Source organism: Styela clava, chromosome 15, assembly GCF_964204865.1.
Source record: "Styela clava chromosome 15, kaStyClav1.hap1.2, whole genome shotgun sequence".
NCBI classification, from domain to species: domain Eukaryota; kingdom Metazoa; phylum Chordata; class Ascidiacea; order Stolidobranchia; family Styelidae; genus Styela; species Styela clava.
Genome location: NC_135264.1, coordinates 8212452 through 8229584, shown reverse-complemented (window position 1 = coordinate 8229584; position 17133 = coordinate 8212452). Strand labels below are relative to the sequence as shown.

The window sequence follows — 17133 nt, the reverse complement described above, 5'->3', positions numbered from 1 at the left end:
TATCGCTTACAACCATACCACGTTGAATGCACCCGATCTTGTTTGATCTCGGAAGTTAAGCAATGTCGGGCTTGGTTAGTACTTGCATGGGTGACCGGCTGGGAATACCGAGAGTCGTAGGCTTTTCGTCGCCGTTTCATTCGATTTTGCTCTGTTTTCTAACAACTGCGAAATACAAATAGCCGAATATACTACTACTTTATCGCCTACAACCATACCACGGTGAATGCACCCGATCTCGTTCGATCTCGGAAGTTAAGCGATGTCGTGCTCGGTTAGTACTCTCATGGGTGACCGGCTGGGAATACCGAGTGTCGTAGGCTTTTCGTCGCCGTTTCATTCGATTTTGCTCTGTTTTCTAACAACTGCGAAAAACAAATAGCCGAATAGACTACTACTTTATTGCCTACAACCATACCACGTTGAATGCACCCGATCTCGTTCGATCTCGGAAGTTAAGCAATGTCGGGCTCGGTTAGTACTTGCATGGGTGGCCGGCTAGGAATACCGAGTGCCGTAGGCTTTTTTTTCGTCGCCGTTCCATTCGTTTTTTCTCTGTTTTCTAACAACTGCAAAATACAAATAGCAGAACAGACTACTACTTTATCGACTACAACCATACCACGTTGAATGCACCCGATCTCGTTCGATCTCGGAAGTTAAGCAATGTCGGGCTCGGTTAGTACTTGCATGGGTGACCGGCTGGGAATACCGATTGTCGTAAGCTTTTCGTCGCCGTTTCATTCGATTTTGCTCTGTTTTCCAACAACTGCGAAATACAAATAGCCGAATAGACTACTACTTTATCGCCTACAACCATACCACGTTGAATGCACCCGATCTCGTTCGATCTCGGAATTTAAGCAATGTCGGGCTCGGTTAGTACTTGCATGGGTGACCGGCTGGGAATACCGAGTGTCGTAGGCTTTTCGTCGCCGTTTCATTCGATTTTGCTCTGTTTTCCAACAACTGCGAAATACAAATAGCCGAATAGACTACTACTTTATCGCCTACAACCATACCACGTTGAATGCACCCGATCTCGTTCGATCTCGGAAGTTAAGCAATGTCGGGCTCGGTTAGTACTTGCATGGGTGACCGGCTGGGAATACCGAGTGTCGTAGGCTTTTCGTCGCCGTTTCATTCGATTTTGCTCTGTTTTCCAACAACTGCGAAATACAAATAGCCGAATAGACTACTACCTTATCGCCTACAACTATACCACGTTGAATGCACTCGATCTCGTTCGATCTCGGAAGTTAAGCAATGTCGGGCTCGGTTAGTACTTGCATGGGTGACCGGCTGGGAATACCGAGTGTCGTAGGCTTTTCGTCGCCGTTTCGTTCGATTTTGCTCTGTTTTCCAACAACTGCGAAATACAAATAGCCGAATAGACTACTGTTTAATCGCCTACAACCATGCCACGTTGAATGCACCCGATCTCGTTCGATCTCGGAAGTTAAGCAATGTCGGTCTCGGTTAGTACTTGCATGGGTGACCGGCTGGGAATACCGAGTGTCGTAGGCTTTTCGTCGCCGTTTCATTCGATTTTGCTCTGTTTTCCAACAACTGCGAAATACAAATAGCCGAATAGACTACTGCTTTACCGCCTACAACCATACCACGTTGAATGCACCCGATCTCGGAAGTTAAGCAATGTCGGGCTCGGTTAGTACTTGCATGGGTGACCGACTGGGAATACCGAGTGTCGTAGGCTTTTCGTCGCCGTTTCATTCGATTTTGCTCTGTTTTCTAACAATTGCGAAATACAAATAGCCGAATAGACTACTACTTTATCGCCTACAAGCATACCACGTTGAATGCACCCGATCTTGTTCGATCTCGGAAGTTAAGCAATGTCGGGCTTGGTTAGTACTTGCATGGGTGACCGGCTGGGAATACCGAGTGTCGTAGGCTTTTCGTCGCCGTTTCATTCGATTTTGCTCTGTTTTCTAACAACTGGGAAATACAAATAGCCGAATAGACTACTACTTTATAGCCTACAACCATACCACGGTGAATGCACCCGATCTCGTTCGATCTCGGAAGTTAAGCAATGTCGTGCTCGGTTAGTACTTGCATGGGTGACCGGCTAGGAATACCGAGTGTCGTAGGCTTTTTTTTCGTCGCCGTTCCATTCGTTTTTGCTCTGTTTTCCAACAACTGCGAAATACAAATAGCCGAATAGACTACTACTTTATCGCCTACAACCATACCACGTTGAATGCACCCGATCTCGTTCGATCTCGGAAGTTAAGCAATGTCGGGCTCGGTTAGAACTTGCATGGGTGACCGTCTGGGAATACCGAGTGTCGTAGGCTTTTCCTCGCCGTTCCATTCGATTTTGCTCTGTTTTCCAACAACTGCGAAATACAAATAGCCGAATAGACTACTACCTTATCGCCTAAAACTATACCACGTTGAATGCACTCGATCTCGTTCGATCTCGGAAGTTAAGCAATGTCGGGCTCGGTTAGTACTTGCATGGGTGACCGGCTGGGAATACCGAGTGTCGTAGGCTTTTCGTCGCCGTTTCGTTCGATTTTGCTCTGTTTTCCAACAACTGCGAAATACAAATAGCCGAATAGACTACTGTTTAATCGCCTACAACCATACCACGTTGAATGCACCCGATCTCGTTCGATCTCGGAAGTTAAGCAATGTCGGGCTCGGTTAGTACTTGCATGGGTGACCGGCTGGGAATACCGAGTGTCGTAGGCTTTTCGTCGCCGTTTCATTCGATTTTGCTCTGTTTTCTAACAATTGCGAAATACAAATAGCCGAATAGACTACTACTTTATCGCCTACAAGCATACCACGTTGAATGCACCCGATCTTGTTCGGTCTCGGAAGTTAAGCAATGTCGGGCTTGGTTAGTACTTGCATGGGTGACCGGCTGGGAATACCGAGTGTCGTAGGCTTTTCGTCGCCGTTTCATTCGATTTTGCTCTGTTTTCTAACAACTGGGAAATACAAATAGCCGAATAGACTACTACTTTATAGCCTACAACCATACCACGGTGAATGCACCCGATCTCGTTCGATCTCGGAAGTTAAGCAATGTCGTGCTCGGTTAGTACTTGCATGGGTGACCGGCTAGGAATACCGAGTGTCGTAGGCTTTTTTTTCGTCGCCGTTCCATTCGTTTTTGCTCTGTTTTCCAACAACTGCGAAATACAAATAGCCGAATAGACTACTACTTTATCGCCTACAACTATACCACGTTGAATGCACCCGATCTCGTTCGATCTCGGAAGTTAAGCAATGTCGGGCTCGGTTAGAACTTGCATGGGTGACCGGCTGGGAATACCGAGTGTCGTAGGCTTTTCGTCGCCGTTTCATTCGATTTTGCTCTGTTTTCCAACAACTGCGAAATACAAATAGCCGAATAGACTACTACCTTATCGCCTACAACTATACCACGTTGAATGCACTCGATCTCGTTCGATCTCGGAAGTTAAGCAATGTCGGGCTCGGTTAGTACTTGCATGGGTGACCGGCTGGGAATACCGAGTGTCGTAGGCTTTTCGTCGCCGTTTCGTTCGATTTTGCTCTGTTTTCCAACAACTGCGAAATACAAATAGCCGAATAGACTACTGTTTAATCGCCTACAACCATACCACGTTGAATGCACCCGATCTCGTTCGATCTCGGAAGTTAAGCAATGTCGGGCTCGGTTAGTACTTGCATGGGTGACCGGCTGGGAATACCGAGTGTCGTAGGCTTTTCGTCGCCGTTTCATTCGATTTTGCTCTGTTTTCCAACAACTGCGAAATACAAATAGCCGAATAGACTACTGCTTTACCGCCTACAACCATACCACGTTGAATGCACCCGATCTCGGAAGTTAAGCAATGTCGGGCTCGGTTAGTACTTGCATGGGTGACCGGCTGGGAATACCGAGTGTCGTAGGCTTTTCGTCGCCGTTTCATTCGATTTTGCTCTGTTTTCTAACAATTGCGAAATACAAATAGCCGAATAGACTACTACTTTATCGCCTACAAGCATACCACGTTGAATGCACCCGATCTTGTTCGATCTCGGAAGTTAAGCAATGTCGGGCTTGGTTAGTACTTGCATGGGTGACCGGCTGGGAATACCGAGTGTCGTAGGCTTTTCGTCGCCGTTTCATTCGATTTTGCTCTGTTTTCTAACAACTGGGAAATACAAATAGCCGAATAGACTACTACTTTATAGCCTACAACCATACCACGGTGAATGCACCCGATCTCGTTCGATCTCGGAAGTTAAGCAATGTCGTGCTCGGTTAGTAATTGCATGGGTGACCGGCTAAGAATACCGAGTGTCGTAGGCATTTTTTTCGTCGCCGTTCCATTCGTTTTTGCTCTGTTTTCCAACAACTGCGAAATACAAATAGCCGAATAGACTACTACTTTATCGCCTACAACCATACCACGTTGAATGCACCCGATCTCGTTCGATCTCGGATGTTAAGCAATGTCGGGCTCGGTTAGTACTTGCATGGGTGACCGGCTGGGAATACCGAGTGTCGTAGGCTTTTCGTCGCCGTTTCATTCGATTTTGCTCTGTTTTCCAACAACTGCGAAATACAAATAGCCGAATAGACTACTACTTTATCGCCTACAAACATACCACGTTGAATGCACCCGATCTCGTTCGATCTCGGAAGTTAAGCAATGTCGGGCTCGGTTAGTACTTGCATGGGTGACCGGCTGGGAATACCGAGTGTCGTAGGCTTTTCGTCGCCGTTTCATTCGATTTTGCTCTGTTTTCCAACAACTGCGAAATACAAATAGCCGAATAGACTACTGCTTTACCGCCTACAACCATACCACGTTGAATGCACCCGATCTCGTTCGATCTCGGAAGTTAAGCAATGTCGGGCTCGGTTAGTACTTCCATGGGTGACCGGCTGGGAATACCGAGTGTCGTAGGCTTTTCGTCGCCGTTTCGTTCGATTTTGCTCTGTTTTCCAACAACTGCAAAATACAAATAGCCGAATAGAATACTGCTTAATCGCCTACAACCATACCACGTTGATTGCACCCGATCTCGTTCGATCTCGGAAGTTAAGCAATGTCGGGCTCGGTTAGCACTTGCATGGGTGATCGGCTGGGAATACCGAGTGTAGTAGGCTTTTCGTCGCCGTTTTATTCGATTTTGCTCTGTTTTCCAACAACTGCGAAATACAAATAGCCGAATAGACTACTACTTTATAGCCTACAACCATACCACGTTGAATGCACCCGATCTCGGAAGTTAAGCAATGTCGGGCTCGGTTAGTACTTGTATGGGTGACCGGCTGGGAATACCGAGTGTCATAGGCTTTTCGTCGCCGTTTCATTCGATTTTGCTCTGTTTTCTAACAATTGCGAAATACAAATAGCCGAATAGACTACTACTTTATCGCCTACAACCGTACCACGTTGAATGCACCCGATCTTGTTCGATCTCGGAAGTTAAGCAATGTCGGGCTTGGTTAGTACTTGCATGGGTGACCGGCTGGGAATACCGAGTGTCGTAGGCTTTTCGTCGCCGTTTCATTCGATTTTGCTCTGTTTTCTAACAACTGGGAAATACAAATAGCCGAATAGACTAATACTTCATCGCCTACAACCATACCACGGTGAATGCACCCGATCTCGTTCGATCTCGGAAGTTAAGCAATGTCGTGCTCGGTTAGTACTTGCATGGGTGACCGGCTGGGAATACCGAGTGTCGTAGGCTTTTTTTTCGTCGCCGTTCCATTCGTTTTTGCTCTGTTTTCCAACAACTGCGAAATACAAATAGCCGAATAGACTACTACTTTATCGCCTACAACCATACCACGTTGAATGCACCCGATCTCGTTCGATCTCGGAAGTTAAGCAATGTCGGGCTCGGTTAGTACTTGCATGGGTGACCGGCTGGGAATACCGAGTGTCGTAGGCTTTTCGTCGCCGTTTCGTTCGATTTTGCTCTGTTTTCCAACAACTGCAAAATACAAATAGCCGAATAGAATACTGCTTAATCGCCTACAACCATACCACGTTGATTGCACCCGATCTCGTTCGATCTCGGAAGTTAAACAATGTCGGGCTCGGTTAGTACTTGCATGGGTGACCGGCTGGGAATACCGAGTGTTGTAGGCTTTTCGTCGCCGTTTTATTCGATTTTTCTCTGTTTTCCAACAACTGCGAAATACAAATAGCCGAATAGACTACTACTTTATTGCCTACAACCATACCACGTTGAATGCACCCGATCTCGTAAGTTAAGCAATGTCGGGCTCGGTTAGTACTTGCATGGGTGACCGGCTGGGAATACCGAGTGTCGTAGGCTTTTTTTTCATCGCCGTTCCATTCGTTTTTGCTCTGTTTTCCAACAACTGCGAAATACAAATAGCCGAATAGACTACTACTTTATCGCCTACAACCATACCACGTTGAATGCACCCGATCTCGTTCGATCTCGGAAGTTAAGCAATGTCGGGCTCGGTTAGTACTTGCATGGGTGACCGGCTGGGAATACCGAGTGTCGTAGGCTTTTCGTCGCCGTTTCATTCGATTTTGCTCTGTTTTCCAACAACTGCGAAATACAAATAGCCGAATAGACTACTACTTTATCGCCTACAACCATACCACGTTGAATGCACCCGATCTCGTTCGATCTCGGAAGTTAAGCAATGTCGGGCTCGGTTAGTACTTGCTTGGGTGACCGGCTGGGAATACCGAGTGTCGTAGGCTTTTCGTCGCCGTTTCATTCGATTTTGCTCTGTTTTCTAACAATTGCAAAATACAAATAGCCGAATAGACTACTACTTTATCGCCTACAACCATACCACGTTGAATGCACCCGATCTCGTCGATCTCGGAAGTTAAGCAATGTCGGGTTCGGTTAGTACTTGCATGGGTGACCGGCTGGGAATACCGAGTGTCGTAAGCTTTTCGTCGTCGTTTCATTCGATTTTGCTGTGTTTTCTAACAACTGCAAAATACAAATAGCCGAATAGACTACTACTTTAACGCCTACAACCATACCACGTTGAATGCACCCGATCTTGTTCGATCTCGGAAGTTAAGCAATGTCGGGCTTGGTTAGTACTTGCATGGGTGACCGACTGGGAATACCGACTGTCGTAGGCTTTTCGTCGCCGTTTCATTCGATTTTGCCCTGTTTTCTAACAACTGCGAAATACAAATAGCCGAATAGACTACTACTTTATCGCCTACAACCATACCACGGTGAATGCACCCGATCTCGTTCGATCTCGGAAGTTAAGCAATGTCGGGCTAGGTTAGTACTTGCATGGGTGACCGGCTAGGAATACCGAGTGTCGTAGGCTTCTCGTCGCCGTTTCATTCGATTTTGCTCTGTTTTCTAACAACTGCGAAATACAAATAGCCGAATAGACTACTACTTTATTGCCTACAACCATACCACGTTGAATGCACCCGATCTCGTTCGATCTCGGAAGTTATGCAATGTCGGGCTCGGTTAGTACTTGCATGGGTGACCGGCTGGGAATACCGAGTGTCGTAGGCTATTTTTCGTCGCCGTTCCATTCGTTTTTTCTCTGTTTTCTAACAACTGCAAAATACAAATAGCAGAACAGACTACTACTTTATCGACTACAACCATACCACGTTGAATGCACCCGATCTCGTTCGATCTCGGAAGTTAAGCAATGTCGGGCTCGGTTAGTACTTGCATGGGTGACCGGCTGGGAATACCGAGTGTCGTAGGCTTTTCTTTCGTCGCCGTTCCATTCGTTTTTTCTCTGTTTTCTAACAACTGCAAAATACAAATAGCAGAACAGACTACTACTTTATCGACTACAACCATACCACGTTGAATGCACCCGATCTCGTTCGATCTCGGAAGTTAAGCAATGTCGGGCTCGGTTAGTACTTGCATGGGTGACCGGCTGGGAATACCGAGTGTCGTAGGCTTTTTGTCGCCGTTTCATTCGATTTTGCTCTGTTTTCCAACAACTGCGAAATACAAATAGCCGAATAGACTACTACTTTATCGCCTACAACCATACCACGTTGAATGCACCCGTTATCGTTCGATCTCGGAAGTTAAGCAATGTCGGGCTCGGTTAGTACTTGCATGGGTGACCGGCTGGGAATACCGAGTGTCGTGGGCTTTTCGTCGCCGTTTCATTCGATTTTGCTCTGTTTTCCAACAACTGCGAAATACAAATAGCCGAATAGACTACTACTTTATCGCCTACAACCATACCACGTTGAATGCACCCGATCTCGTTCGATCTCGGAAGTTAAGCAATGTCGGGCTCGGTTAATACTTGCATGGGTGACCGGCTGGGAATACCGAGTGTCGTAGGCTTTTCGTCGCCGTTTCATTCGATTTTGCTCTGTTTTCTAACAACTGCAAAATACAAATAGCAGAACAGACTACTACTTTATCGACTACGACCATACCACGTTGAATGCACCCGATCTCGTTCGATCTCGGAAGTTAAGCAATGTCGGGCTCGGTTAGTACTTGCATGGGTGACCGGCTGGGAATACCGAGTGTCGTAGGCTTTTCTTTCGTCGCCGTTCCATTCGTTTTTTCTCTGTTTTCTAACAACTGCAAAATACAAATAGCAGAACAGACTACTACTTTATCGACTACAACCATACCACGTTGAATGCACCCGATCTCGTTCGATCTCGGAAGTTAAGCAATGTCGGGCTCGGTTAGTACTTGCATGGGTGACCGGCTGGGAATACCGAGTGTCGTAGGCTTTTTGTCGCCGTTTCATTCGATTTTGCTCTGTTTTCCAACAACTGCGAAATACAAATAGCCGAATAGACTACTACTTTATCGCCTACAACCATACCACGTTGAATGCACCCGTTATCGTTCGATCTCGGAAGTTAAGCAATGTCGGGCTCGGTTAGTACTTGCATGGGTGACCGGCTGGGAATACCGAGTGTCGTGGGCTTTTCGTCGCCGTTTCATTCGATTTTGCTCTGTTTTCCAACAACTGCGAAATACAAATAGCCGAATAGACTACTACTTTATCGCCTACAACCATACCACGTTGAATGCACCCGATCTCGTTCGATCTCGGAAGTTAAGCAATGTCGGGCTCGGTTAATACTTGCATGGGTGACCGGCTGGGAATACCGAGTGTCGTAGGCTTTTCGTCGCCGTTTCATTCGATTTTGCTCTGTTTTCCAACAAGTGCGAAATACAAATAGCCGAATAGACTACTACTTTATCGCCTACAACCATACCACGTTGAATGCACTCGATCTCGGAAGTTGAGCAATGTCGGGCTCGGTTAGTACTTGCATGGGTGACCGGCTGGGAATACCGAGTGTCGTAGGCTTTTTGTCGCCGTTTCATTCGATTTTGCTCTGTTTTCCAACAACTGCGAAATACAAATAGCCGAATAGACTACTACTTTATCGCCTACAACCATACCACGTTGAATGCACCCGTTATCGTTTGATCTCGGAAGTTAAGCAATGTCAGGCTCGGTTAGTACTTGCGTGGGTGACCGGCTGGGAATACCGAGTGTCGTAGACTCGTTCGATCTCGGAAGTTAAGCAATGTCGGGCTCGGTTAATACTTGCATGGGTGACCGGCTGGGAATACCGAGTGTCGTAGGCTTTTCGTCGCCGTTTCATTCGATTTTGCTCTGTTTTCCAACAACTGCGAAATACAAATAGCCGAATAGACTACTACTTTATCGCCTACAACCATACCACGTTGAATGCACCCGATCTCGTTCGATCTCGGAAGTTAAGCAATGTCGGGCTCGGTTAGTACCTGCATGGGTGACCGGCTGGGAATACCGAGTGTCGTAGGCTTTTTGTCGCCGTTTCATTCGATTTTGCTCTGTTTTCCAACAACTGCGAAATACAAATAGCCGAATAGACTACTACTTTATCGCCTACAACCATACCACGTTGAATGCACCCGTTATCGTTTGATCTCGGAAGTTAAGCAATGTCAGGCTCGGTTAGTACTTGCATGGGTGACCGGCTGGGAATACCGAGTGTCGTAGGCTTTTCGTCGCCGTTTCATTCGATTTTGCTCTGTTTTCCAACAACTGCGAAATACAAATAGCCGAATAGACTACTACTTTATCGCCTACAACCATACCACGTTGAATGCACCCGTTCTCGTTCGATCTCGGAAGTTAAGCAATGTCGGGCTCGGTTAGTACTTGCGTGGGTGACCTGCTGGGAATACCGAGTGTCGTCGTCTTTTCGTCGCCGTTTCATTCGATTTTGCTCTGTTTTCCAACAACTGCGAAATACAAATAGCCGAATAGACTACTACTTTATTGCCTACAACCATACCACGTTGAATGCACCCGATCTCGTCGATCTCGGAAGTTAAGCAATGTCGGGCTCGGTTAGTACTTGCATGGGTGACCGGCTGGGAATACCGAGTGTCGTAGGCTTTTCCTCGCCGTTTCATTCGATTTTGCTCTGTTTTCCAACAACTGCGAAATACAAATAGCCGAATAGACTACTACTTTATTGCCTACAACCATACCACGTTGAATGCACCCGATCTCGTTCGATCTCGGAAGTTAAGCAATGTCGGGCTCGGTTAGTACTTGCATGGGTGACCGGCTGGGAATACCGAGTGTCGTAGGCTTTTCCTCGCCGTTTCATTCGATTTTGCTCTGTTTTCCAACAACTGCGAAATACAAATAGCCGAATAGACTACTACTTTATTGCCTACAACCATACCACGTGGAATGCACCCGATCTTGTTCGATCTCGGAAGTTAAGCAATGTCGGGCTCGGTTAGTACTTGCATGGGTGACCGGCCGGGAATACCGAGTGTCGTAGGCTTCTCGTCGCCGTTTCATTCGATTTTGCTCTGTTTTCCAACAACTGCGAAATACAAATAGCCGAATAGACTACTACTTTATTGCCTACAACCATACCACGTTGAATGCACCCGATCTCGTTCGATCTCGGAAGTTAAGCAATGTCGGGCTCGGTTAATACTTGCATGGGTGACCGGCTGGGAATACCGAGTGTCGTAGGCTTTTCGTCGCCGTTTCATTCGATTTTGCTCTGTTTTCCAACAACTGCGAAATACAAATAGCCGAATAGACTACTACTTTATCGCCTACAACCATACCACGTTGAATGCACCCGATCTCGTTCGATCTCGGAAGTTAAGCAATGTCGGGCTCGGTTAGTACCTGCATGGGTGACCGGCTGGGAATACCGAGTGTCGTAGGCTTTTTGTCGCCGTTTCATTCGATTTTGCTCTGTTTTCCAACAACTGCGAAATACAAATAGCCGAATAGACTACTACTTTATCGCCTACAACCATACCACGTTGAATGCACCCGTTCTCGTTCGATCTCGGAAGTTAAGCAATGTCGGGCTCGGTTAGTACTTGCATGGGTGACCGGCTGGGAATACCGAGTGTCGTAGGCTTTTTGTCGCCGTTTCATTCGATTTTGCTCTGTTTTCCAACAACTGCGAAATACAAATAGCCGAATAGACTACTACTTTATCGCCTACAACCATACCACGTTGAATGCACCCGATCTCGTTCGATCTCGGAAGTTAAGCAATGTCGGGCTCGGTTAGTACCTGCATGGGTGACCGGCTGGGAATACCGAGTGTCGTAGGCTTTTTGTCGCCGTTTCATTCGATTTTGCTCTGTTTTCCAACAACTGCGAAATACAAATAGCCGAATAGACTACTACTTTATCGCCTACAACCATACCACGTTGAATGCACCCGTTCTCGTTCGATCTCGGAAGTTAAGCAATGTCGGGCTCGGTTAGTACTTGCATGGGTGACCGGCTGGGAATACCGAGTGTCGTCGTCTTTTCGTCGCCGTTTCATTCGATTTTGCTCTGTTTTCCAACAACTGCGAAATACAAATAGCCGAATAGACTACTACTTTATTGCCTACAACCATACCACGTTGAATGCACCCGATCTCGTCGATCTCGGAAGTTAAGCAATGTCGGGCTCGGTTAGTACTTGCATGGGTGACCGGCTGGGAATACCGAGTGTCGTAGGCTTTTCCTCGCCGTTTCATTCGATTTTGCTCTGTTTTCCAACAACTGCGAAATACAAATAGCCGAATAGACTACTACTTTACTGCCTACAACCATACCACGTGGAATGCACCCGATCTTGTTCGATCTCGGAAGTTAAGCAATGTCGGGCTCGGTTAGTACTTGCATGGGTGACCGGCCGGGAATACCGAGTGTCGTAGGCTTCTCGTCGCCGTTTCATTCGATTTTGCTCTGTTTTCCAACAACTGCGAAATACAAATAGCCGAATAGACTACTAATTTATTGCCTACAACCATACCACGTTGAATGCACCCGATCTCGTTCGATCTCGGAAGTTAAGCAATGTCGGGCTCGGTTAATACTTGCATGGGTGACCGGCTGGGAATACCGAGTGTCGTAGGCTTTTCGTCGCTGTTTCATTCGATTTTGCTCTGTTTTCCAACAACTGCAAAATACAAATAGCCGAATAGACTACTACTTTATCGCCTACAACCATACCACGTTGAATGCACTCGATCTCGGAAGTTAAGCAATGTCGGGCTCGGTTAGTACTTGCATGGGTGACCGGCTGGGAATACCGAGTGTCGTAGGCTTTTTGTCGCCGTTTCATTCGATTTTGCTCTGTTTTCCAACAACTGCGAAATACAAATAGCCGAATAGACTACTACTTTATCGCCTACAACCATACCACGTTGAATGCACCCGATCTCGTTCGATCTCGGAAGTTAAGCAATGTCGGGCTCGGTTAGTACCTGCATGGGTGACCGGCTGGGAATACCGAGTGTCGTAGGCTTTTTGTCGCCGTTTCATTCGATTTTGCTCTGTTTTCCAACAACTGCGAAATACAAATAGCCGAATAGACTACTACTTTATCGCCTACAACCATACCACGTTGAATGCACCCGTTCTCGTTCGATCTCGGAAGTTAAGCAATGTCGGGCTCGGTTAGTACTTGCATGGGTGACCGGCTGGGAATACCGAGTGTCGTCGTCTTTTCGTCGCCGTTTCATTCGATTTTGCTCTGTTTTCCAACAACTGCGAAATACAAATAGCCGAATAGACTACTACTTTATTGCCTACAACCATACCACGTTGAATGCACCCGATCTCGTCGATCTCGGAAGTTAAGCAATGTCGGGCTCGGTTAGTACTTGCATGGGTGACCGGCTGGGAATACCGAGTGTCGTAGGCTTTTCCTCGCCGTTTCATTCGATTTTGCTCTGTTTTCCAACAACTGCGAAATACAAATAGCCGAATAGACTACTACTTTATTGCCTACAACCATACCACGTTGAATGCACCCGATCTCGTTCGATCTCGGAAGTTAAGCAATGTCGGGCTCGGTTAGTACTTGCATGGGTGACCGGCTGGGAATACCGAGTGTCGTAGGCTTTTCCTCGCCGTTTCATTCGATTTTGCTCTGTTTTCCAACAACTGCGAAATACAAATAGCCGAATAGACTACTACTTTATTGCTTACAACCATACCACGTGGAATGCACCCGATCTCGTTCGATCTCGGAAGTTAAGCAATGTCGGGCTCGGTTAGTACTTGCATGGGTGACCGGCCGGGAATACCGAGTGTCGTAGGCTTCTCGTCGCCTTTTCATTCGATTCTGCTCTGTTTTCCAACAACTGCGAAATACAAATAGCCGAATAGACTACTACTTTATTGCCTACAACCATACCACGTTGAATGCACCCGATCTCGTTCGATCTCGGAAGTTAAGCAATGTCGGGGTCGGTTAGTACTTGCATGGGTGACCGGCTGGGAATACCGAGTGTCGTAGGCTTTTTGTCGCCGTTTCATTCGATTTTGCTCTGTTTTCCAACAACTGCGAAATACAAATAGCCGAATAGACTACTACTTTATCGCCTACAACCATACCACGTTGAATGCACTCGATCTCGGAAGTTAAGCAATGTCGGGCTCGGTTAGTACTTGCATGGGTGACCGGCTGGGAATACCGAGTGTCGTAAGCTTTTCGTCGCCGTTTCATTCGATTTTGCTCTGTTTTCCAACAACTGCGAAATACAAATAGCCGAATAGACTACTACTTTATCGCCTACAACCATACCACGTTGAATGCACCCGATCTCGTTCGATCTCGGAAGTTAATAATTAATTCCTAATTAATTAAATTTTTTTTCAACGTTTTCGTCAAGTTTTTCCTAACACAACATCACCGAAACGCCTATTATAGCATAAATGGTTATTACTCTGAAATTCACAATTGTATTTACAGGTGTATCAAGTTCAAGGCTAAAATTACTGTTCTTGATGACGTCACAGCTCTTATTATTACTGCACAGACCACCCCCAACGCAAAAAAATTAAATTTTTTCGACGGAAATGCGCGTAGAACGGCGTAAACAATCCCATACGCGCATTTACGCGTTAAAATTACCATTAATTTTACGTTTTTTTTAACTACAAAAAATCTCCATACTTCTGCCAACTATGGAGCAGTCGAAATCATATTTATCAAAACAACACAGCGCCAGGGATGGTCAGGGATAGTATATATGACTGAAAATACATGCTAAACCAACAATAAGTCATTATAAAGGAGTATTTCCTGTCTGAGCTGAGTCGACATTTCCAGACGTCTGACAGGCGATTTTGAAATCCACGCTATTTATAGCATTCGCATTTTGCGTCACGGCTGGAAGGTTCTATCGCTTCTCTCATATCAGGCGATAACGTCAACAAAGAGCTAAGAGCGATATTAACAGTAGTTTACCGAGCACAAAATTAAGCGTAAATATTCTCTCATATGAGCTTAGCCGCTGTAAAAGGGTTTTAAGCAATGTCGGGCTCGGTTAGTACTTGCATGGGTGACCGGCTGGGAATACCGAGTGTCGTAGGCTTTTCGTCGCCGTTTCATTCGATTTTTCTCTGTTTTCCAACAACTGCGAAATACAAATAGCCGAATATACTACTACTTTATCGCCTACAACCATACCACGTTGAATGCACCCGATCTCGTTCGATCTCGGAAGTTAAGCAATGTCGGGCTCGGTTAGTACTTGCATGGGTGACCGGCTGGGAATACCGAGTGTCGTAGGCTTTTCGTCGCCGTTTCATTCGATTTTGCTCTGTTTTCCAACAACTGCGAAATACAAATAGCCGAATAGACTACTACTTTATCGCCTACAACCATACCACGTTGAATGCACCCGATCTCGTTCGATCTCGGAAGTTAAGCAATGTCGGGCTCGGTTAGTAATTGCATGGGTGATCGGCTGGAAATATCGAGTGTCGTAGGCTTTTCGTCGCCGTTTCATTCGATTTTGCTCTGTTTTCCAACAACTGCGAAATACAAATAGCCGAATAGACTACTACATTATCGCCTACAACCGTACCACGTTGAATGCACCCGATCTCGTTCGATTTCGGAAGTTAAGCAATGTCGGGCTCGGTTAGTACTTGCATGGGTGACCGGCTGGGAATATCTAGTGTCGTAGGCTTTTTGTCGCCGTTTCATTCGATTTTGCTCTGTTTTCCAACAACTGCGAAATACAAATAGCCGAATAGACTACTACTTTATCGCCTACAACCATACCACGTTGAATGCACCCGATCTCGTTCGATCTCGGAAGTTAAGCAATGTCGGGCTCGGTTAGTACTTGCATGGGTGACCGGCTGGGAATACCGAGTGTCGTAGGCTTCTCGTCGCCGTTTCGTTCGATTTTGCTCTGTTTTCCAACAACTGCGAAATACAAATAGCCGAATAGACTACTACTTCATCGCCTACAACCATACCACGTTGAATGCACCCGATCTCGTTCGATCTCGGAAGTTAAGCAATGTCGGGCTCGGTTAGTACTTGCATGGGTGACCGGCTGGGAATACCGAGTGTCGTAGGCTTTTTGTCGCCGTTTCATTCGATTTTGCTCTGTTTTCCAACAACTGCGAAATACAAATAGCCGAATAGACTACTACTTTATCGCCTACAACCATACCACGTTGAATGCACCCGATCTCGTTCGATCTCGGAAGTTAAGCAATGTCGGGCTCGGTTAGTACTTGCATGGGTGACCGACTGGGAATACCGAGTGTCGTAAGCTTTTCGTCGCCGTTTCATTCGATTTTGCTCTGTTTTCCAACAACTGCGAAATACAAATAGCCGAATATACTACTACTTTATCGCCTACAACCATACCACGTTGAATGCACCCGATCTCGTTCGATCTCGGAAGTTAAGCAATGTCGGGCTCGGTTAGTACTTGCATGGGTGACCGGCTGGGAATACCGAGTGTCGTAGGCTTTTCGTCGCCGTTTCATTCGATTTTTCTCTGTTTTCCAACAACTGCGAAATACAAATAGCCGAATATACTACTACTTTATCGCCTACAACCATACCACGTTGAATGCACCCGATCTCGTTCGATCTCGGAAGTTAAGCAATGTCGGGCTCGGTTAGTACTTGCATGGGTGACCGGCTGGGAATACCGAGTGTCGTAGGCTTTTCGTCGCCGTTTCATTCGATTTTGCTCTGTTTTCCAACAACTGCGAAATACAAATAGCCGAATAGACTACTACTTTATCGCCTACAACCATACCACGTTGAATGCACCCGATCTCGTTCGATCTCGGAAGTTAAGCAATGTCGGGCTCGGTTAGTACTTGCATGGGTGATCGGCTGGAAATATCGAGTGTCGTAGGCTTTTCGTCGCCGTTTCATTCGATTTTGCTCTGTTTTCCAACAACTGCGAAATACAAATAGCCGAATAGACTACTACTTTATCGCCTACAACCGTACCACGTTGAATGCACCCGATCTCGTTCGATTTCGGAAGTTAAGCAATGTCGGGCTCGGTTAGTACTTGCATGGGTGACCGGCTGGGAATATCTAGTGTCGTAGGCTTTTTGTCGCCGTTTCATTCGATTTTGCTCTGTTTTCCAACAACTGCGAAATACAAATAGCCGAATAGACTACTACTTTATCGCCTACAACCATACCACGTTGAATGCACCCGATCTCGTTCGATCTCGGAAGTTAAGCAATGTCGGGCTCGGTTAGTACTTGCATGGGTGACCGGCTGGGAATACCGAGTGTCGTAGGCTTCTCGTCGCCGTTTCGTTCGATTTTGCTCTGTTTTCCAACAACTGCGAAATACAAATAGCCGAATAGACTACTACTT

At 46.4% G+C, this 17133-nt stretch overlaps 53 non-coding genes and 28 pseudogenes across 53 annotated transcripts; all 81 read left to right on the top strand.

Moving 5' to 3' along the window:
- Nucleotides 1-4: 4 nt before the first annotated feature.
- On the top strand, nucleotides 5-123 carry LOC144417442 (5S ribosomal RNA). Its single transcript, XR_013473335.1, has one exon. It is a non-coding gene; the product is annotated as a 5S ribosomal RNA (ribosomal RNA).
- An 81-nt stretch (nucleotides 124-204) lies between these two features.
- On the top strand, nucleotides 205-323 carry LOC144418075 (5S ribosomal RNA; annotated as a pseudogene).
- An 81-nt stretch (nucleotides 324-404) lies between these two features.
- On the top strand, nucleotides 405-523 carry LOC144417299 (5S ribosomal RNA). Its single transcript, XR_013473192.1, has one exon. It is a non-coding gene; the product is annotated as a 5S ribosomal RNA (ribosomal RNA).
- An 85-nt stretch (nucleotides 524-608) lies between these two features.
- Nucleotides 609-727, top strand: LOC144418091 (5S ribosomal RNA; annotated as a pseudogene).
- Nucleotides 728-808: 81 nt separating this feature from the next.
- LOC144416359 (5S ribosomal RNA) lies at nucleotides 809-927 on the top strand. The gene has a single exon (XR_013472252.1). It is a non-coding gene; the product is annotated as a 5S ribosomal RNA (ribosomal RNA).
- An 81-nt stretch (nucleotides 928-1008) lies between these two features.
- Nucleotides 1009-1127, top strand: LOC144414132 (5S ribosomal RNA). Its single transcript, XR_013470023.1, has one exon. It is a non-coding gene; the product is annotated as a 5S ribosomal RNA (ribosomal RNA).
- Nucleotides 1128-1208: 81 nt separating this feature from the next.
- On the top strand, nucleotides 1209-1327 carry LOC144415790 (5S ribosomal RNA). The gene has a single exon (XR_013471683.1). It is a non-coding gene; the product is annotated as a 5S ribosomal RNA (ribosomal RNA).
- Nucleotides 1328-1408: 81 nt separating this feature from the next.
- Nucleotides 1409-1527, top strand: LOC144416827 (5S ribosomal RNA). The gene has a single exon (XR_013472720.1). It is a non-coding gene; the product is annotated as a 5S ribosomal RNA (ribosomal RNA).
- Nucleotides 1528-1608: 81 nt separating this feature from the next.
- Nucleotides 1609-1717, top strand: LOC144418427 (5S ribosomal RNA; annotated as a pseudogene).
- Nucleotides 1718-1798: 81 nt separating this feature from the next.
- LOC144417178 (5S ribosomal RNA) lies at nucleotides 1799-1917 on the top strand. Its single transcript, XR_013473070.1, has one exon. It is a non-coding gene; the product is annotated as a 5S ribosomal RNA (ribosomal RNA).
- An 81-nt stretch (nucleotides 1918-1998) lies between these two features.
- Nucleotides 1999-2117, top strand: LOC144418014 (5S ribosomal RNA; annotated as a pseudogene).
- An 85-nt stretch (nucleotides 2118-2202) lies between these two features.
- Nucleotides 2203-2321, top strand: LOC144416546 (5S ribosomal RNA). The gene has a single exon (XR_013472439.1). It is a non-coding gene; the product is annotated as a 5S ribosomal RNA (ribosomal RNA).
- An 81-nt stretch (nucleotides 2322-2402) lies between these two features.
- On the top strand, nucleotides 2403-2521 carry LOC144417571 (5S ribosomal RNA; annotated as a pseudogene).
- An 81-nt stretch (nucleotides 2522-2602) lies between these two features.
- On the top strand, nucleotides 2603-2721 carry LOC144414131 (5S ribosomal RNA). The gene has a single exon (XR_013470022.1). It is a non-coding gene; the product is annotated as a 5S ribosomal RNA (ribosomal RNA).
- An 81-nt stretch (nucleotides 2722-2802) lies between these two features.
- On the top strand, nucleotides 2803-2921 carry LOC144417738 (5S ribosomal RNA; annotated as a pseudogene).
- An 81-nt stretch (nucleotides 2922-3002) lies between these two features.
- LOC144418013 (5S ribosomal RNA) lies at nucleotides 3003-3121 on the top strand (annotated as a pseudogene).
- An 85-nt stretch (nucleotides 3122-3206) lies between these two features.
- On the top strand, nucleotides 3207-3325 carry LOC144417424 (5S ribosomal RNA). The gene has a single exon (XR_013473317.1). It is a non-coding gene; the product is annotated as a 5S ribosomal RNA (ribosomal RNA).
- Nucleotides 3326-3406: 81 nt separating this feature from the next.
- Nucleotides 3407-3525, top strand: LOC144415789 (5S ribosomal RNA). Its single transcript, XR_013471682.1, has one exon. It is a non-coding gene; the product is annotated as a 5S ribosomal RNA (ribosomal RNA).
- Nucleotides 3526-3606: 81 nt separating this feature from the next.
- Nucleotides 3607-3725, top strand: LOC144414129 (5S ribosomal RNA). The gene has a single exon (XR_013470020.1). It is a non-coding gene; the product is annotated as a 5S ribosomal RNA (ribosomal RNA).
- An 81-nt stretch (nucleotides 3726-3806) lies between these two features.
- LOC144412000 (5S ribosomal RNA) lies at nucleotides 3807-3915 on the top strand (annotated as a pseudogene).
- An 81-nt stretch (nucleotides 3916-3996) lies between these two features.
- On the top strand, nucleotides 3997-4115 carry LOC144417176 (5S ribosomal RNA). Its single transcript, XR_013473068.1, has one exon. It is a non-coding gene; the product is annotated as a 5S ribosomal RNA (ribosomal RNA).
- An 81-nt stretch (nucleotides 4116-4196) lies between these two features.
- On the top strand, nucleotides 4197-4315 carry LOC144412459 (5S ribosomal RNA; annotated as a pseudogene).
- Nucleotides 4316-4400: 85 nt separating this feature from the next.
- Nucleotides 4401-4519, top strand: LOC144415607 (5S ribosomal RNA). The gene has a single exon (XR_013471499.1). It is a non-coding gene; the product is annotated as a 5S ribosomal RNA (ribosomal RNA).
- Nucleotides 4520-4600: 81 nt separating this feature from the next.
- Nucleotides 4601-4719, top strand: LOC144416024 (5S ribosomal RNA). Its single transcript, XR_013471918.1, has one exon. It is a non-coding gene; the product is annotated as a 5S ribosomal RNA (ribosomal RNA).
- An 81-nt stretch (nucleotides 4720-4800) lies between these two features.
- Nucleotides 4801-4919, top strand: LOC144414548 (5S ribosomal RNA). The gene has a single exon (XR_013470438.1). It is a non-coding gene; the product is annotated as a 5S ribosomal RNA (ribosomal RNA).
- An 81-nt stretch (nucleotides 4920-5000) lies between these two features.
- On the top strand, nucleotides 5001-5119 carry LOC144417830 (5S ribosomal RNA; annotated as a pseudogene).
- Nucleotides 5120-5200: 81 nt separating this feature from the next.
- Nucleotides 5201-5309, top strand: LOC144412580 (5S ribosomal RNA; annotated as a pseudogene).
- Nucleotides 5310-5390: 81 nt separating this feature from the next.
- LOC144416837 (5S ribosomal RNA) lies at nucleotides 5391-5509 on the top strand. The gene has a single exon (XR_013472730.1). It is a non-coding gene; the product is annotated as a 5S ribosomal RNA (ribosomal RNA).
- An 81-nt stretch (nucleotides 5510-5590) lies between these two features.
- LOC144417535 (5S ribosomal RNA) lies at nucleotides 5591-5709 on the top strand (annotated as a pseudogene).
- An 85-nt stretch (nucleotides 5710-5794) lies between these two features.
- Nucleotides 5795-5913, top strand: LOC144414128 (5S ribosomal RNA). The gene has a single exon (XR_013470019.1). It is a non-coding gene; the product is annotated as a 5S ribosomal RNA (ribosomal RNA).
- Nucleotides 5914-5994: 81 nt separating this feature from the next.
- On the top strand, nucleotides 5995-6113 carry LOC144415092 (5S ribosomal RNA). The gene has a single exon (XR_013470984.1). It is a non-coding gene; the product is annotated as a 5S ribosomal RNA (ribosomal RNA).
- Nucleotides 6114-6194: 81 nt separating this feature from the next.
- On the top strand, nucleotides 6195-6303 carry LOC144412761 (5S ribosomal RNA; annotated as a pseudogene).
- An 85-nt stretch (nucleotides 6304-6388) lies between these two features.
- On the top strand, nucleotides 6389-6507 carry LOC144414127 (5S ribosomal RNA). The gene has a single exon (XR_013470018.1). It is a non-coding gene; the product is annotated as a 5S ribosomal RNA (ribosomal RNA).
- An 81-nt stretch (nucleotides 6508-6588) lies between these two features.
- LOC144414671 (5S ribosomal RNA) lies at nucleotides 6589-6707 on the top strand. The gene has a single exon (XR_013470561.1). It is a non-coding gene; the product is annotated as a 5S ribosomal RNA (ribosomal RNA).
- An 81-nt stretch (nucleotides 6708-6788) lies between these two features.
- Nucleotides 6789-6906, top strand: LOC144418154 (5S ribosomal RNA; annotated as a pseudogene).
- Nucleotides 6907-6987: 81 nt separating this feature from the next.
- On the top strand, nucleotides 6988-7106 carry LOC144417624 (5S ribosomal RNA; annotated as a pseudogene).
- An 81-nt stretch (nucleotides 7107-7187) lies between these two features.
- Nucleotides 7188-7306, top strand: LOC144416161 (5S ribosomal RNA). The gene has a single exon (XR_013472055.1). It is a non-coding gene; the product is annotated as a 5S ribosomal RNA (ribosomal RNA).
- An 81-nt stretch (nucleotides 7307-7387) lies between these two features.
- Nucleotides 7388-7506, top strand: LOC144416283 (5S ribosomal RNA). The gene has a single exon (XR_013472176.1). It is a non-coding gene; the product is annotated as a 5S ribosomal RNA (ribosomal RNA).
- Nucleotides 7507-7590: 84 nt separating this feature from the next.
- LOC144415326 (5S ribosomal RNA) lies at nucleotides 7591-7709 on the top strand. Its single transcript, XR_013471218.1, has one exon. It is a non-coding gene; the product is annotated as a 5S ribosomal RNA (ribosomal RNA).
- Nucleotides 7710-7794: 85 nt separating this feature from the next.
- LOC144415324 (5S ribosomal RNA) lies at nucleotides 7795-7913 on the top strand. The gene has a single exon (XR_013471216.1). It is a non-coding gene; the product is annotated as a 5S ribosomal RNA (ribosomal RNA).
- An 81-nt stretch (nucleotides 7914-7994) lies between these two features.
- Nucleotides 7995-8113, top strand: LOC144418240 (5S ribosomal RNA; annotated as a pseudogene).
- An 81-nt stretch (nucleotides 8114-8194) lies between these two features.
- Nucleotides 8195-8313, top strand: LOC144415823 (5S ribosomal RNA). The gene has a single exon (XR_013471717.1). It is a non-coding gene; the product is annotated as a 5S ribosomal RNA (ribosomal RNA).
- Nucleotides 8314-8394: 81 nt separating this feature from the next.
- On the top strand, nucleotides 8395-8513 carry LOC144412754 (5S ribosomal RNA). Its single transcript, XR_013469108.1, has one exon. It is a non-coding gene; the product is annotated as a 5S ribosomal RNA (ribosomal RNA).
- An 85-nt stretch (nucleotides 8514-8598) lies between these two features.
- On the top strand, nucleotides 8599-8717 carry LOC144415323 (5S ribosomal RNA). The gene has a single exon (XR_013471215.1). It is a non-coding gene; the product is annotated as a 5S ribosomal RNA (ribosomal RNA).
- An 81-nt stretch (nucleotides 8718-8798) lies between these two features.
- On the top strand, nucleotides 8799-8917 carry LOC144418239 (5S ribosomal RNA; annotated as a pseudogene).
- Nucleotides 8918-8998: 81 nt separating this feature from the next.
- Nucleotides 8999-9117, top strand: LOC144415822 (5S ribosomal RNA). Its single transcript, XR_013471716.1, has one exon. It is a non-coding gene; the product is annotated as a 5S ribosomal RNA (ribosomal RNA).
- An 81-nt stretch (nucleotides 9118-9198) lies between these two features.
- On the top strand, nucleotides 9199-9307 carry LOC144412935 (5S ribosomal RNA; annotated as a pseudogene).
- An 81-nt stretch (nucleotides 9308-9388) lies between these two features.
- On the top strand, nucleotides 9389-9507 carry LOC144412702 (5S ribosomal RNA; annotated as a pseudogene).
- A 165-nt stretch (nucleotides 9508-9672) lies between these two features.
- Nucleotides 9673-9791, top strand: LOC144414455 (5S ribosomal RNA). Its single transcript, XR_013470345.1, has one exon. It is a non-coding gene; the product is annotated as a 5S ribosomal RNA (ribosomal RNA).
- Nucleotides 9792-9872: 81 nt separating this feature from the next.
- LOC144412184 (5S ribosomal RNA) lies at nucleotides 9873-9991 on the top strand (annotated as a pseudogene).
- Nucleotides 9992-10072: 81 nt separating this feature from the next.
- On the top strand, nucleotides 10073-10191 carry LOC144417736 (5S ribosomal RNA; annotated as a pseudogene).
- An 81-nt stretch (nucleotides 10192-10272) lies between these two features.
- Nucleotides 10273-10390, top strand: LOC144416658 (5S ribosomal RNA). Its single transcript, XR_013472551.1, has one exon. It is a non-coding gene; the product is annotated as a 5S ribosomal RNA (ribosomal RNA).
- An 81-nt stretch (nucleotides 10391-10471) lies between these two features.
- Nucleotides 10472-10590, top strand: LOC144414126 (5S ribosomal RNA). The gene has a single exon (XR_013470017.1). It is a non-coding gene; the product is annotated as a 5S ribosomal RNA (ribosomal RNA).
- An 81-nt stretch (nucleotides 10591-10671) lies between these two features.
- LOC144417566 (5S ribosomal RNA) lies at nucleotides 10672-10790 on the top strand (annotated as a pseudogene).
- Nucleotides 10791-10871: 81 nt separating this feature from the next.
- Nucleotides 10872-10990, top strand: LOC144415821 (5S ribosomal RNA). Its single transcript, XR_013471715.1, has one exon. It is a non-coding gene; the product is annotated as a 5S ribosomal RNA (ribosomal RNA).
- An 81-nt stretch (nucleotides 10991-11071) lies between these two features.
- Nucleotides 11072-11190, top strand: LOC144414454 (5S ribosomal RNA). Its single transcript, XR_013470344.1, has one exon. It is a non-coding gene; the product is annotated as a 5S ribosomal RNA (ribosomal RNA).
- Nucleotides 11191-11271: 81 nt separating this feature from the next.
- LOC144416163 (5S ribosomal RNA) lies at nucleotides 11272-11390 on the top strand. The gene has a single exon (XR_013472057.1). It is a non-coding gene; the product is annotated as a 5S ribosomal RNA (ribosomal RNA).
- An 81-nt stretch (nucleotides 11391-11471) lies between these two features.
- Nucleotides 11472-11590, top strand: LOC144414452 (5S ribosomal RNA). Its single transcript, XR_013470342.1, has one exon. It is a non-coding gene; the product is annotated as a 5S ribosomal RNA (ribosomal RNA).
- Nucleotides 11591-11671: 81 nt separating this feature from the next.
- LOC144417747 (5S ribosomal RNA) lies at nucleotides 11672-11790 on the top strand (annotated as a pseudogene).
- Nucleotides 11791-11871: 81 nt separating this feature from the next.
- Nucleotides 11872-11989, top strand: LOC144416657 (5S ribosomal RNA). Its single transcript, XR_013472550.1, has one exon. It is a non-coding gene; the product is annotated as a 5S ribosomal RNA (ribosomal RNA).
- An 81-nt stretch (nucleotides 11990-12070) lies between these two features.
- Nucleotides 12071-12189, top strand: LOC144417565 (5S ribosomal RNA; annotated as a pseudogene).
- Nucleotides 12190-12270: 81 nt separating this feature from the next.
- Nucleotides 12271-12389, top strand: LOC144415820 (5S ribosomal RNA). Its single transcript, XR_013471714.1, has one exon. It is a non-coding gene; the product is annotated as a 5S ribosomal RNA (ribosomal RNA).
- Nucleotides 12390-12470: 81 nt separating this feature from the next.
- On the top strand, nucleotides 12471-12579 carry LOC144412418 (5S ribosomal RNA; annotated as a pseudogene).
- Nucleotides 12580-12660: 81 nt separating this feature from the next.
- On the top strand, nucleotides 12661-12779 carry LOC144414451 (5S ribosomal RNA). The gene has a single exon (XR_013470341.1). It is a non-coding gene; the product is annotated as a 5S ribosomal RNA (ribosomal RNA).
- An 81-nt stretch (nucleotides 12780-12860) lies between these two features.
- LOC144417746 (5S ribosomal RNA) lies at nucleotides 12861-12979 on the top strand (annotated as a pseudogene).
- Nucleotides 12980-13060: 81 nt separating this feature from the next.
- On the top strand, nucleotides 13061-13178 carry LOC144416656 (5S ribosomal RNA). Its single transcript, XR_013472549.1, has one exon. It is a non-coding gene; the product is annotated as a 5S ribosomal RNA (ribosomal RNA).
- An 81-nt stretch (nucleotides 13179-13259) lies between these two features.
- Nucleotides 13260-13378, top strand: LOC144414125 (5S ribosomal RNA). The gene has a single exon (XR_013470016.1). It is a non-coding gene; the product is annotated as a 5S ribosomal RNA (ribosomal RNA).
- An 81-nt stretch (nucleotides 13379-13459) lies between these two features.
- Nucleotides 13460-13578, top strand: LOC144417034 (5S ribosomal RNA). The gene has a single exon (XR_013472926.1). It is a non-coding gene; the product is annotated as a 5S ribosomal RNA (ribosomal RNA).
- Nucleotides 13579-13659: 81 nt separating this feature from the next.
- Nucleotides 13660-13778, top strand: LOC144416949 (5S ribosomal RNA). Its single transcript, XR_013472841.1, has one exon. It is a non-coding gene; the product is annotated as a 5S ribosomal RNA (ribosomal RNA).
- Nucleotides 13779-13859: 81 nt separating this feature from the next.
- LOC144412863 (5S ribosomal RNA) lies at nucleotides 13860-13968 on the top strand (annotated as a pseudogene).
- Nucleotides 13969-14937: 969 nt separating this feature from the next.
- On the top strand, nucleotides 14938-15056 carry LOC144414123 (5S ribosomal RNA). The gene has a single exon (XR_013470014.1). It is a non-coding gene; the product is annotated as a 5S ribosomal RNA (ribosomal RNA).
- Nucleotides 15057-15137: 81 nt separating this feature from the next.
- LOC144417686 (5S ribosomal RNA) lies at nucleotides 15138-15256 on the top strand (annotated as a pseudogene).
- Nucleotides 15257-15337: 81 nt separating this feature from the next.
- Nucleotides 15338-15456, top strand: LOC144417083 (5S ribosomal RNA). The gene has a single exon (XR_013472976.1). It is a non-coding gene; the product is annotated as a 5S ribosomal RNA (ribosomal RNA).
- An 81-nt stretch (nucleotides 15457-15537) lies between these two features.
- On the top strand, nucleotides 15538-15656 carry LOC144414122 (5S ribosomal RNA). The gene has a single exon (XR_013470013.1). It is a non-coding gene; the product is annotated as a 5S ribosomal RNA (ribosomal RNA).
- An 81-nt stretch (nucleotides 15657-15737) lies between these two features.
- On the top strand, nucleotides 15738-15856 carry LOC144414121 (5S ribosomal RNA). Its single transcript, XR_013470012.1, has one exon. It is a non-coding gene; the product is annotated as a 5S ribosomal RNA (ribosomal RNA).
- An 81-nt stretch (nucleotides 15857-15937) lies between these two features.
- LOC144415418 (5S ribosomal RNA) lies at nucleotides 15938-16056 on the top strand. The gene has a single exon (XR_013471310.1). It is a non-coding gene; the product is annotated as a 5S ribosomal RNA (ribosomal RNA).
- Nucleotides 16057-16137: 81 nt separating this feature from the next.
- LOC144414120 (5S ribosomal RNA) lies at nucleotides 16138-16256 on the top strand. Its single transcript, XR_013470011.1, has one exon. It is a non-coding gene; the product is annotated as a 5S ribosomal RNA (ribosomal RNA).
- An 81-nt stretch (nucleotides 16257-16337) lies between these two features.
- On the top strand, nucleotides 16338-16456 carry LOC144414119 (5S ribosomal RNA). Its single transcript, XR_013470010.1, has one exon. It is a non-coding gene; the product is annotated as a 5S ribosomal RNA (ribosomal RNA).
- Nucleotides 16457-16537: 81 nt separating this feature from the next.
- On the top strand, nucleotides 16538-16656 carry LOC144417421 (5S ribosomal RNA). The gene has a single exon (XR_013473314.1). It is a non-coding gene; the product is annotated as a 5S ribosomal RNA (ribosomal RNA).
- Nucleotides 16657-16737: 81 nt separating this feature from the next.
- LOC144417082 (5S ribosomal RNA) lies at nucleotides 16738-16856 on the top strand. Its single transcript, XR_013472975.1, has one exon. It is a non-coding gene; the product is annotated as a 5S ribosomal RNA (ribosomal RNA).
- Nucleotides 16857-16937: 81 nt separating this feature from the next.
- On the top strand, nucleotides 16938-17056 carry LOC144414117 (5S ribosomal RNA). The gene has a single exon (XR_013470008.1). It is a non-coding gene; the product is annotated as a 5S ribosomal RNA (ribosomal RNA).
- Nucleotides 17057-17133: the final 77 nt, after the last annotated feature.